Source organism: Homalodisca vitripennis, chromosome 3 (assembly GCF_021130785.1).
Source record: "Homalodisca vitripennis isolate AUS2020 chromosome 3, UT_GWSS_2.1, whole genome shotgun sequence".
NCBI classification, from domain to species: Eukaryota; Metazoa; Arthropoda; class Insecta; order Hemiptera; family Cicadellidae; genus Homalodisca; species Homalodisca vitripennis.
Genome location: NC_060209.1, coordinates 84,185,975 through 84,197,385, shown reverse-complemented (window position 1 = coordinate 84,197,385; position 11,411 = coordinate 84,185,975). Strand labels below are relative to the sequence as shown.

Here is an 11,411-nt window from a genome sequence, read left to right as displayed (position 1 = left end):
CTAAAATTTGTAAACTATGAAGTAAGTGATCCTGTTAACTTTGTATTTCAACTGGTTTGCAATCCGATGTCGGGTTTTAAAGGAATAGAAATTTAAAGATGATATACGGTAAAAAGAAATAAAATAATCTCTACTTTTTCCATCCCAACTGCGACTATTATTTGAAATAAAAATTGAAACCTATACAAACTAATATGAAATTTAACTAAAGGAATTGGTTTTGCCATAAAAATCACTCAGACCCGGGTTACCTGCATAATGGTATTTTTTTTTGTGAATTGCTGAAAGTGGTGACTGTCGTGATTATTCCTCTAGTTATTTTTGGTTAATTTACGTTGTCTTGTCACTTATCAGGCCTCTGTGCACGCTAGAATTTGGTCATTGGTTCGGTAAGTTATCATTGTCGCTGAATGTTTTGTGTTCCTTCATCAAGCATCTAAATTTTCCAAGATAACCTTGCTTCATTCTCCAGGCTGTCAATCAACTCATCGTGTTCATGCATGCAACAGTCACTATCAATGTCATTAACGCAGGTCGGTGACGTCACTCACACTGCCAACTCCCAAAAACAAAACAACACGTACATCTTTTTTGCCTCTGCCTTCTAGATCATCTTCGGCTGTGTCTTGTAGTACTATACTAAAACGTTGTGGAATATTTTCTGTCTTCACGGATTGAGTTTGATCAAACTGGGGTGGATCGAATAGCTCTAGAGACTGAGGACATCTTGCAAAATATATGTTTACATTTCTTAAGTTAGTTGAACTACAACCACTTACATAATGGCATATGATTCGACCGCTTGTATGGTGTGTTTGAGACTAATTCTGGATTCTGAGGAGGGTATTGAATGTGATGGTGGTTGCAAGTGCTGGTTCCACCAAACTTGCATAAATTTAACCAAAACTGAGTACACTCAGTTCTTCTAGCACTTAAACAAGAAATGACACTGCAGCAGAGTGGACTGTAAACCGTCAACTGAAGACCCTATAGTTGCTCTAACTTTAAGTGTAAACAAACTGATGGACAAAATTGAAGGCTGGACAGAAAAAATAGAACAAATAGGTTGCGTCTCCGATGGAGTTGAAGCTATAAAGTCGGATGTAGGTCGAATTAGAGACCAACTATCCCAGCTTGAGCCAAGAGCCTTAGCTAATGAATCTAGGATTTCATCCCTTGCTACTGATATTAAGTTATTAAAGAATAATAAGCTACTTGATTCGGAAACTGTCATTGCTGAAGTTAATGATCGGAACCTGCGCTCAAAGAATGCTATACTATATGTTATACCTGAATCGTCTGATATAGATATCAAGAGTAAAATACAACACGACAGGGGAATAATGGATTATGTCCTCCAAGTCCTCCAATTGAGTTATCTTCATACTACTAAGATAGTCCGAATTGGTAAAGGGAAGCTAGGAAACCCCCGTCCGATGAAGGTTTCCTTTAGAGACACAAGTCAGGCCATCAGCTTCTTTAGAAATTTTGATTCTCCCAAACTTAGCAATCTCTTTCCTGACAGCACTGTTGAGATGTCCCGCGATCAAACTCTCAAGGAGAGATCTCACTTGCAAGAATTTGGAAATTCTCTAGCTGACAGAGAGAGGAATGGGGAGAAATACTTTACAATTAAATATCAGCATGGAGTGCCGATGATAGTTAAGAAGACAAAATACTAATTTCGTCCAACGGACATACTTTTTTTACTATCAAAATGTGTATGGAATGCGAAGCAGACTGAATGAATTCAAATCCTCAATTACTATGTCAAACTTCGATGTTGCCATATTGGTGGAGACAATAATAATAATAATCTTTATTGCGTCAACAATTATTACATTGCATGCATGCGTCAAGTAACATTCATAATAATATACAGTTCCATTGCAGTTATTGCTATTTAATTGTATAACAGAACTGGGGTTTAATTTTATTCTTGTTTTCAATAATTTTCATCCCAGCAACTCAACATGAACTCTTCAATGGAGTAAAACGCCTTTGACACCAGGAGGTGGTTTTTAATCGAGATAATGAATAGTTTAGAATCAATGAGATGTTTTATTCCCTCTCAGGCAGCTTGTTTGTCAGTTTCACACCAAACTTGGGACGGCAAGTGTTCAAATGCACTCGTTCTATATTGAACAATCCGAAAACTTGTCCCTGCCTCTTGTCTCGTATTGGTGGACGTCACTGCCTTGGATCAACTCGCATTTAAGTCGACAGTATAGAACGACGTCGAGAATATAGAGACAGGGTAAAGTTAACAATCCAATCTCTCTGAAGGCATCTTTGCACGACTCTCTGAAATTCAATTTGTAAATAATTCTGAAAACTTTCTTTTGAGCTCTAAATACTCTTTCGAATTTGTATTTAGAACAGCTGCCCCACAGTCTCAAACCGTAAGACAAATATGGATGTATCAGCGCCAAAGTAGGCAGTTTTTAATACATCAATAGAACAGAATTTTGCAAGGTTAATTCAATTCAATTCAATTCAAAACAATCTTTATTTACAATTTGTACATCATACATTATACAATATACAAATACAAAATGGCGTCAAAATTACAATTGAGAAGCTTATTAAAATAATGGTATCTAAATGATCACTAAATAATAATGGTATGAAGCATAATATACACTTAAATATACTTAATAAATTACATCGTATTGTCATTCAGAAAAAACTCATCAAAAGAATAAAAATTGTTTTATGTAATAAATAATTTTTAAGTTTGAGTTTAAAACTTTTAATGTTATTAATATTTGTTACGCAAAACATAAAATGCCAGAAGCAACCTTGGAGCAGATGCTGTCAATGTGAAAGTCCCATGTCAGTCCTCGATCAAGGTACATTCCAAGGAACTTAACGGTTACGGCCTCTTCCAAGAGAACATCGTCCATCATTACAGGGACGATACTCCTGTTCTTCGTCGATGCCGAAGGCAAAAATTTATTGAGTTTTGATTTTGAGCTGTTTGTTTTTCAGATTGAGTCCTAGAGAAATGTTCGATGCATGAATTTAAATCGATAAATGATTTCACTTCAAGATCAGTTTTATATTTCGATTTAATACAGAGAGTCGTGTCATCAGCATATTGAATCACCTTTCCATTCTGGATTGATGTATTTCAACTTGTTGACATAAATAAGGAAGAGAACTAGCCCTAATATTGATCCCTGAGGGACACCATAGGGCATTTTGACCCTATTAGACAGAGCATTCGCAATCCGTACGCATTGTTCTCTATCTTCAAGATACGACGAGAGCCAATCGTACGGCATACCCCAATACCACTAGTCCCTAACTGGTGCAGCAGTGTCGCATGATGCACACAGTCAAAGGCTTTGGAGAGGTCGAGAAATATGCTCATAACACGTTCTCTTCTCTCCAGGCCATCGATAACATTATGAATAAGTTCAGTTACGGCATCGATAATTTCACACAATAAGATCTGTGAATCCACCCCCCAATACCCTACGGCATCGATTGGTCGATTTGTCTTTTCCTAAACCCGAACTGTTCAGGAACAGACAATTTCGAAGCGGTCATGGTATTTTTTTCAGCTAATTGAGGAAGCTTTTTCAAAAACTTTGCTAAGAACTGGGAGGATAGAAATTTGGACAATAGTTGCTAGAGGTGCAAGGATCATCTTTTTTGTAAACTGGAATCACAGTGGATATCTTACATTACGGACGGAAAGACACCCTGTGCAAACGAGAGATTGATTAATTTTGTGAGTGGTGTCAAAATATGCTTAAAGCACTTTTTGATTAACCACGCAGACATTCCATTCTTGTCACACAAGACCTCTTAGGTTTGAGATCATGCATGATACGGGCCACCTCCACCTCACTCACAGGACGAAGGAACATGAACGAGGCCGATCCTAGTCAATAACCCTCCGCAGGGTATATTCTGAATTCAAAGAACTGTCTGTTCCAGCAATAGCAGTTGAAAAGAAATCATTAAACGCAAATTGCCACTTTTAATGGATCATCAATAATTTTATTATAATTGTAAGTTTCGGAATTGAAAATTTTGAAGTATTTTGTTGTTTATGTGTTTAGGTTAATTATATTCCATGCGCTTTTTGAAAGATTTATCGGATTGTTTTAGTCTGGTTTTCAACGTCTCGGTGCCTTGGCGTTTCTTATGGCTTTGCGGTAATCCTTTTTTGAAATTTCGAAAAAAGCGTTTGAAATCCTCATTTTCAGATTTAACATATATTGGAATGATAACATATTAGTCTTTCTCTTGAATCGAGTACACCCTGAGTAATCCAGGTATTACTACTTTTTCTATTACGTTCTTTAAAATTTTTGAATGGACAAGTCAAATTTAGGCAGTGAGTTAAACAGTCGAAAAACGCGTTAAAGGCATCCTCCACCTGCTCAAAGCAATCCAGAAATTCCCATGATGTTTTTCATTAGAAACTTCTTAAAAAGCTCTATGTTTGCCGGCTTTAGATTCCCGTTTTCTTTTTATTGACGGAGTTTCAAATTTTGGGTTAATGGTGTAATATTACGGCTTCCCGTGCGTAGTGGTCTGAGATGGCCGCATCTATGACAGAAACAGAACAGTCTATTACGTTAGTAATGACGTTGTCCGATGGCTGTACTCGACGAAGCGGTCACTCGAGTTGGCGAGTTCACGGACAAAATTAAGCCGAAAGAACTGAGAATATTCCCGTAGTCGCTGGGTCAGAGGGTTGGTGTGGTCTAAAACATCGACGTTGAAGTCACCGGTAATGATGAATTTGTCAGTTGATGTTAACGATGCTGAGGTGTTGCCCAAGAACTTCTTAATTTACAGATGTGATAGGTCTTCACTGAGCAGCTCTGTATCTAGGAAGGGTGGAGTAATGGTGGTTATCAGTGATACTATTACCTCAATTCAACTCTACTCTGAAATCTATGAGATTGAGCACCTTTTTATTGAGCTTAAGCCCTGCAAATACATCTCATGGTTCCTAGTAGCTTGTTACATCCCTCCTCAGCAGCCTCCCTCCAAATACAATAGTTTGTTACAGTCAATAGAGGCGGTAAAGTCAACGGGGCGAAGATTCGATGAAGTGACTGTCGTGGGTGATTTCAACCTTCCCGGAATTGATTGGAATGGGTTGTCAACTAGTACACATTCCCTGGCGTCAAGACTGGTATGGTCACTGATGGATTTTACCAAATCAATCAAATCTATAACAACAGAGACGTCATGTTGGACCTAATTCTGAGTTCTAACAAAGATATTACTGTGTCACTGGAGAGTGATAATCTTTTGCCGGTTGAAGGGAGACACCACCCACCTTTACTTTTTGTGATCCACTACCGACATACCAACCAACCTCACTTACTCAAAAGACACATATGTGATTTGAAAAAGTGTAACCCTATGAATGTTCACCGTTCGTTGTTAATTACTGACATTCATACAATATTGTCCGACTCAGACCTTAAAAGGTCAATAAATACCTTTACATCTACAATTCCTAACATAGTGAAGGCTAACTCGCCAGTAAGAAGTCTCCGTTTCCTAAATGGTTTTCACCTATCTTAAAAAACTTAATATTGACCAAAAACGTGTACATAAAAAATACAAGCTCTTTCCCTCATCATCTAATTATTTCAGATGTTCTAACATAAGAGAAAGGTGTAAGGTCTTAGCTGCTTGGAATTATCACCAGCATATACAAAGGGTTGAGGCTGGAATTCCCAAAAACTTCATTTTTTTTATTTTGAGTCATGTCAATTCCAAAAGAAAATCTTCTGTGCCCTCTCAGATTGTTCACAATGGAGTCGTTGCTGAGGAACCTCTTGCGATGTAAGAAGCATTCAAGGACTTCTTCTCCTCGGTTTTCATGAAGCCCACGGAAGTCTTTGTTCCAAGCAGATATGACCATCTCGACGACGGAGTTTCATATGAGTTCACCCCTGAAGAAGTATTGGAGAAGCTTATAAACCCTAACGACAAGAAGGGCTGGGGTCCTGATGAGATTCCACCAGGTGTACTTAAATACAGCAGAATCATTTTGGCTACTCCAGTTTGCCACATATGTAATAATTCACTTGCGATGGGAATTTTTCCTGAGGCGTTCAAAGCAGCCTACGTGGTCCCCATTCATAAATCAGGACCTACTGATGTCACTTCTAACTACAGGCCCATTTCTATCCTCTCAGCTCTGTCCAAAGTGTGTTTGAAGATCTATTTCTTGATCGGATAAGATTAGGATTGTTCGGTTAACCTGTCCTCAGCAACACGGCTTCTCATCAGGAAGGTCGACTTTATCAAACTTAATGTTACTTCAGACTCAGGTGCAAAGGGCTTTTGCTGACGGTAAACAGCTAGATACAATATATTTAGACTTTTCCAAGACTTTTGACACTGTTGACCATGCCTTGTTACTCAAAAAGATCTCTGCACTTGGCTTCGATAACACTTCAATTCGTTGGCTGTCGAGTTACCTCTCCGAGCGCAGGCTTGTGAAATTTGCTGGCTCACTATTCTCTGAGTTCTTCTCACTTTCTGGTGTTCACCGGGGCTCTATCATTGGACCTTATCTATTCGCACTCTTCATAAGCGATCTTCCTCTGAATATCAACAGTGATTGCCTAATGTTTGCGGATGATGTCAAGTTATTCTCACAAATTACTCATGTTGTGGACTGTGAATCACTTCAAAATAGTCTTCATAGTGTACATGAATGGTGCTTAACAAACAAAATGTCACTGAACGCCAGGAAATGTCAACCCATATCATTTTAACGTTGCACTTCGCCTATAATATACAATTATATGTTACAAGGAGTAACCATCGCCAGAGTGAGTGAGGTGAGAGATCTTGGAATTATTCTGACACCGAATTTCAGCCCTGAGGCTCACGTTCATAACATCTGCTCAATGGCTAACAGAATGCTTGGCGTTATCTCCGTTTTTCTAAACATATAAAAAATATGGTTGCCCCGAGGACTATATACTGTGCCCTGGTACGCCATATTCTGGAATATGGATCAACTGTTTGGAACCCACGCCAAAAATAGTGACGATCTTGAACGAATCTAGCGTCGTTTCATTCGATTGGTGGGTGTCTGAAATGGATACCAGTATCAACTAGTACCAATTGATGATCTGTACTCCAAACTTGAACTAGAATATCTTGAGATCGCAGGACTGTAGCTGACTAGTAGTTCTCCACGAGTTGGTAAAGGGTCAAATGGTTTGCCCAGACGGCCATCAAATCCTCCATTTCAAGACACCATCTAGCACTCGTTCCAATGACCTCTTCATCAGCCAACACTATGGGTCAAACTATGCAGCAAACAGCACGGTGGTACGCCTACAGAAAGCCGGCAACAACCTGCCTTCGACTGTCGACCTGTTCCACGATAGTGTTAGAACATTGAAGTGGAATGTGAAACGTGCAGTGCTACCAACTTAAATGCCTCCACTCTATTTCTCACGTATTATACCACCAATTGTTTTTGTTATCTTTGCTGCTAATTTGCTATCTATATTACAATATTTATATTCTTTGTTATTTTATGCCATAGTTTATCATGTTATTATTGCTATAGTTACTGCTTTACTGTTATAGTTGCTGTTTTGAAAATTTTATATATATATATATTCGTGTTATATAGTGCTATAGATGATTATGTTATTTATATTGTTAAAGTTTATTTATTGTTACTGTTTTCCTGTTTGTATTATTACTGTCTTAACATATTTATATATATTCTTATTATATATTATGCCTTGCCATAGTTTATTATGTTATTACTGCCATATCCTATTTTGCACATCAGTTAGCTACTTTGTTCATATTTAAATTTTTTTTGTTGAACTAATTTCATAACTTTCTCTTTCATGCCATTAGTTTTGTTACATAATTTATTGTAGACCTATTGAGTGTTAGGATGATTTTATGTTGCTTGAATTCCTAATATTTTTTATTTTTTGACGTGACAACGTCTTAAATTAGGTTGCGGCTCGGAGTCACTCATGAAAAAGTGTAACGCTCGGTAACGTTACGATGCCCGTCCAGTGGGTCCGCCGCACGGGATCCGCACGGGATAAAGCAGATAACTGTGGGTCCGCCGCACGTGATAAAGCAGATAACTATGTTTATTCGTGAAAATGTGGAGTGCTTAGATTCGTCATTCACAACAACTACAACAATAAAGGTAAATAATTGTACACTGATATTTCATTATCGTAAACTATGATTGATTGATTAATTGTTAGATTGACACAAAAGTTGAGAAACTGAGTTTATAGGTTATGTCATACTATTGACAAATGTTGATAGTGTTAAGTAAATTATTAGTTTAAATCACTCTGCAATCAATCGTAATTCAGTCGATTGAGAAGAAAACAGCGCGTATTGCTAGTCAAACATTTAAAATAACAAATTATAACCTCTAACCTGGCATAACAGTGCGACCAAACAAACGAACTAAACCGACCAATCACCACGCGCGGAGTTAGAATTTAACTGTGTTTAGCAAGAATTTTCAAATTCCAATTTTAGTAAATGTTTTATTCAACTTTACCATTTACAATAACATATTTTAATTAATTTCAAATTATGTACAATGTTTTAGTAAACAAAATATATTTCTATAGTTAAAATTTGTGCAATTCTTATTTTCATTCAATTCCTTGTTCCTATTGTGCAATTTAATAATATTCATATCAATAAATATTCTACCGAGAAAAAGACGTTGTCACGTAAAATCTTCGCCCGTAAAACCGACTTTACAGGCAACCATAATTTTTTTTTACTGCACCGTTAGTATTACTTTTCAGCCATCCACATCTTGAATATAAAATGGAGAAGTATGTCCGTTGGAAATAAATAATTTCTGCGCCGACAATAACCATTATTACTAGAATTATTAGAATACCCAACACCAAAATAGTCTAATGACATGGAGGCGGTGTTGTCATATCGCTGCTGACCACCAGCATTTCCCACTATGACCTTGACCACTACTGCCTGTTTTATTCTGTTAACAAAAAAACTATGAATGAAAATAAAAGTACTTACATTTATTTACGTTAAAAACTAATGCTATTTCCATACCCAGTAATTTTTCATCGACTTAGCACCGGCAACAATGTTGGATGGGAGATAGAGGGTAGATCTTGCGTCTCTTATTTTATTCTCATTATCCGCCATCAAACTATTTTTGAGCAGGCTGCTCTAAGTAAATCATATTTACTTATTGTTTATAGCATTTAAGTAAAGATTCTAAATCCAAAATAAAGTTATAATATATAGAATTAGCTCTACATATTTACATTATTTACTCTATGGATATAACTCAAGACTATGGACACTAGTTTCTTAAACAGCTGATAGCAGCTACACATTGTTGCAACAATGACTTTACTTTATAACCGATAATTTTTACCATTAAAATTTATGTTTGAGTTACCCATTAAATTAGCCGCTTCTGTTGTTGGCATAGTCGATACGCCTCAGAATTAATTACTAAGGTAAGTAATGTTATTGTATACTGTACCTATTGACAACAGTCAAACCGTTGTTGTAACAATATATATTTGTCAATTGGGTAAAATTGAAATGCAATAGACTTTTGACTTTTGCTTATAAGAAATAAGTTAGGAGATTGTATTATTAATCTCAACATTGAAAGTAAGATTTAGCCTTATATGTTGCAAACTGTATCTTCTCAATAATCCATACATATTACTTGTTTGGTGACAATAAGTAGGCTATAAATGTTATGCATACGAGCATTACAGTAGTATAATAAGTAATAAAGTGTATACCCTTCAATTACAGGTAAAAGTGTAAATCAATAAACACTGCAACCCTATACTGTTGATTCAATCCCACTCTAGTTTATCCTACTGTTATCTTAGATTCTTTACTGATGTTAGTCCTTTTTATATAGTTTATTTACTGTTTTACCTTCATAGTATTTTATTAATTGTTGTTATTTCTTATTTGATAGCTCTCCTTAGGCTCTATGTTCTATAGCTATTTAAAGTGTTTACTAGACTACACTTTCCAGTCTTGTTACATTTGTTGCCTATGTTGTTTGCTAGTAATGCCTCCTTATTGTATGTTACTATTTACTCTCTGTCCTGTTAGCTCCTAAGAAAACTGTAGTACATCTTGTCCATAATTATTTTTTGTGATTTCTGTATAACCTTGGCCGTACCAGTAAGATTAAACGCCAGGGCGGCAAATCACGAATTTGACGTTACCAACGTATTCTGCTCACCCTCCTGAACAAAAAATATATATAGTACTATGGGGTGCAAATGACAAATAACATGATTTTAGGGGGTATATTGATAAGTGGTTAAGTTCCTAATGTTTTAATGTTCAGTTTGTGTGCTGTGTCTGGATAATCTGTTTACTTGAATATTATCTGCGGCCGGGACTGATAGCAGCCTGATAACGTACCTGTTATCTGAGTTCTCCGGGGCATGGGTCAGTTCTACACAAGATATCGTGTTCAGTAGGTCGGATTGAGTGAGTGCGTTTACAATGATGAATCAACCATCCACTAGTTCAACCAACCCTAGTGAATTGTGTGTGTCGGAGTGTTTCGTAGGGCACGTAAAGAGTTTACGTTTCAACCGAAACGAAATTATCTCATTTTTAATTGAACATGGAATTTTTTAAAATGAGTGTATGTGTTCGTCGTGCGGTCGAGTGGTGTTTTTAAACCGGGAGACTTTGTCGTTTCGTTGTGATAGACGACTTTTTTGTTGCTGCTGCTCAGCTGTATCCGCCAACACACTAATGGTATGTGTTCTCTGATCCATCTATATATTTGAGTTTTTCATGATTTATTTAGTTTTTTAACTTTACATAATTGCCTTTGCATTACATTTCAATTTATATTTTTGATCAGCCCCTCTAGTATTTTATATTTTACTTATAGGTACTATCTCGAGGGATGTTTTTCTTTTATTGACATCAGCGCGGGGCAGCACCGAACTGCCGAAGCCCGCGCTGATGGCCGGAGACACTCGTAATTAATTTTTTTCTCGAAATTAAGAAAAACATTATTTATTTTGATCAAAATTCTGCTCATTTCTGTATTATTTTTTCATTTACGTTTGCAAAGATGGCGGCGCAACCGATGACGTCATCACGAGGTTCAATCATTGGCCACAAAAGGTCACGTGACGCTAGACGTGGATGTAGAACATGGAGATATTACTGAAAAGTTATTTAATTTTTCATTTTCTAGAACTTCGTTATTTCTCATTTCCACCCCATCAAACCTTATACTTTTTTGTTCTATATGATGATTCCAATAAGTTTTTAACGCAAAACTCGTATTTTTCCGCCCCGGCCGTTAATATGATAATTACCATTTAAAGACTATAAACAAGGTTAAATTAACTATGGGACAAAAACATCTT

At 36.7% G+C, this 11,411-nt stretch overlaps 1 protein-coding gene across 3 annotated transcripts in view; it reads left to right on the top strand.

Annotated features, from left to right (window-relative positions):
• The first annotated feature begins 9,369 nt into the window (after window positions 1-9,369).
• LOC124357129 (protein angel homolog 1-like) overlaps window positions 9,370-11,411 on the top strand; it is a 30,011-nt gene continuing 27,969 nt past the window's right edge. For all 3 annotated transcript variants that reach the window (XM_046808606.1, XM_046808609.1, XM_046808608.1), the window contains exon 1: window positions 9,370-9,500. The gene's annotated coding sequence lies outside the window, so the exon portion shown is untranslated. The remainder of the gene's footprint in view (window positions 9,501-11,411) is intronic.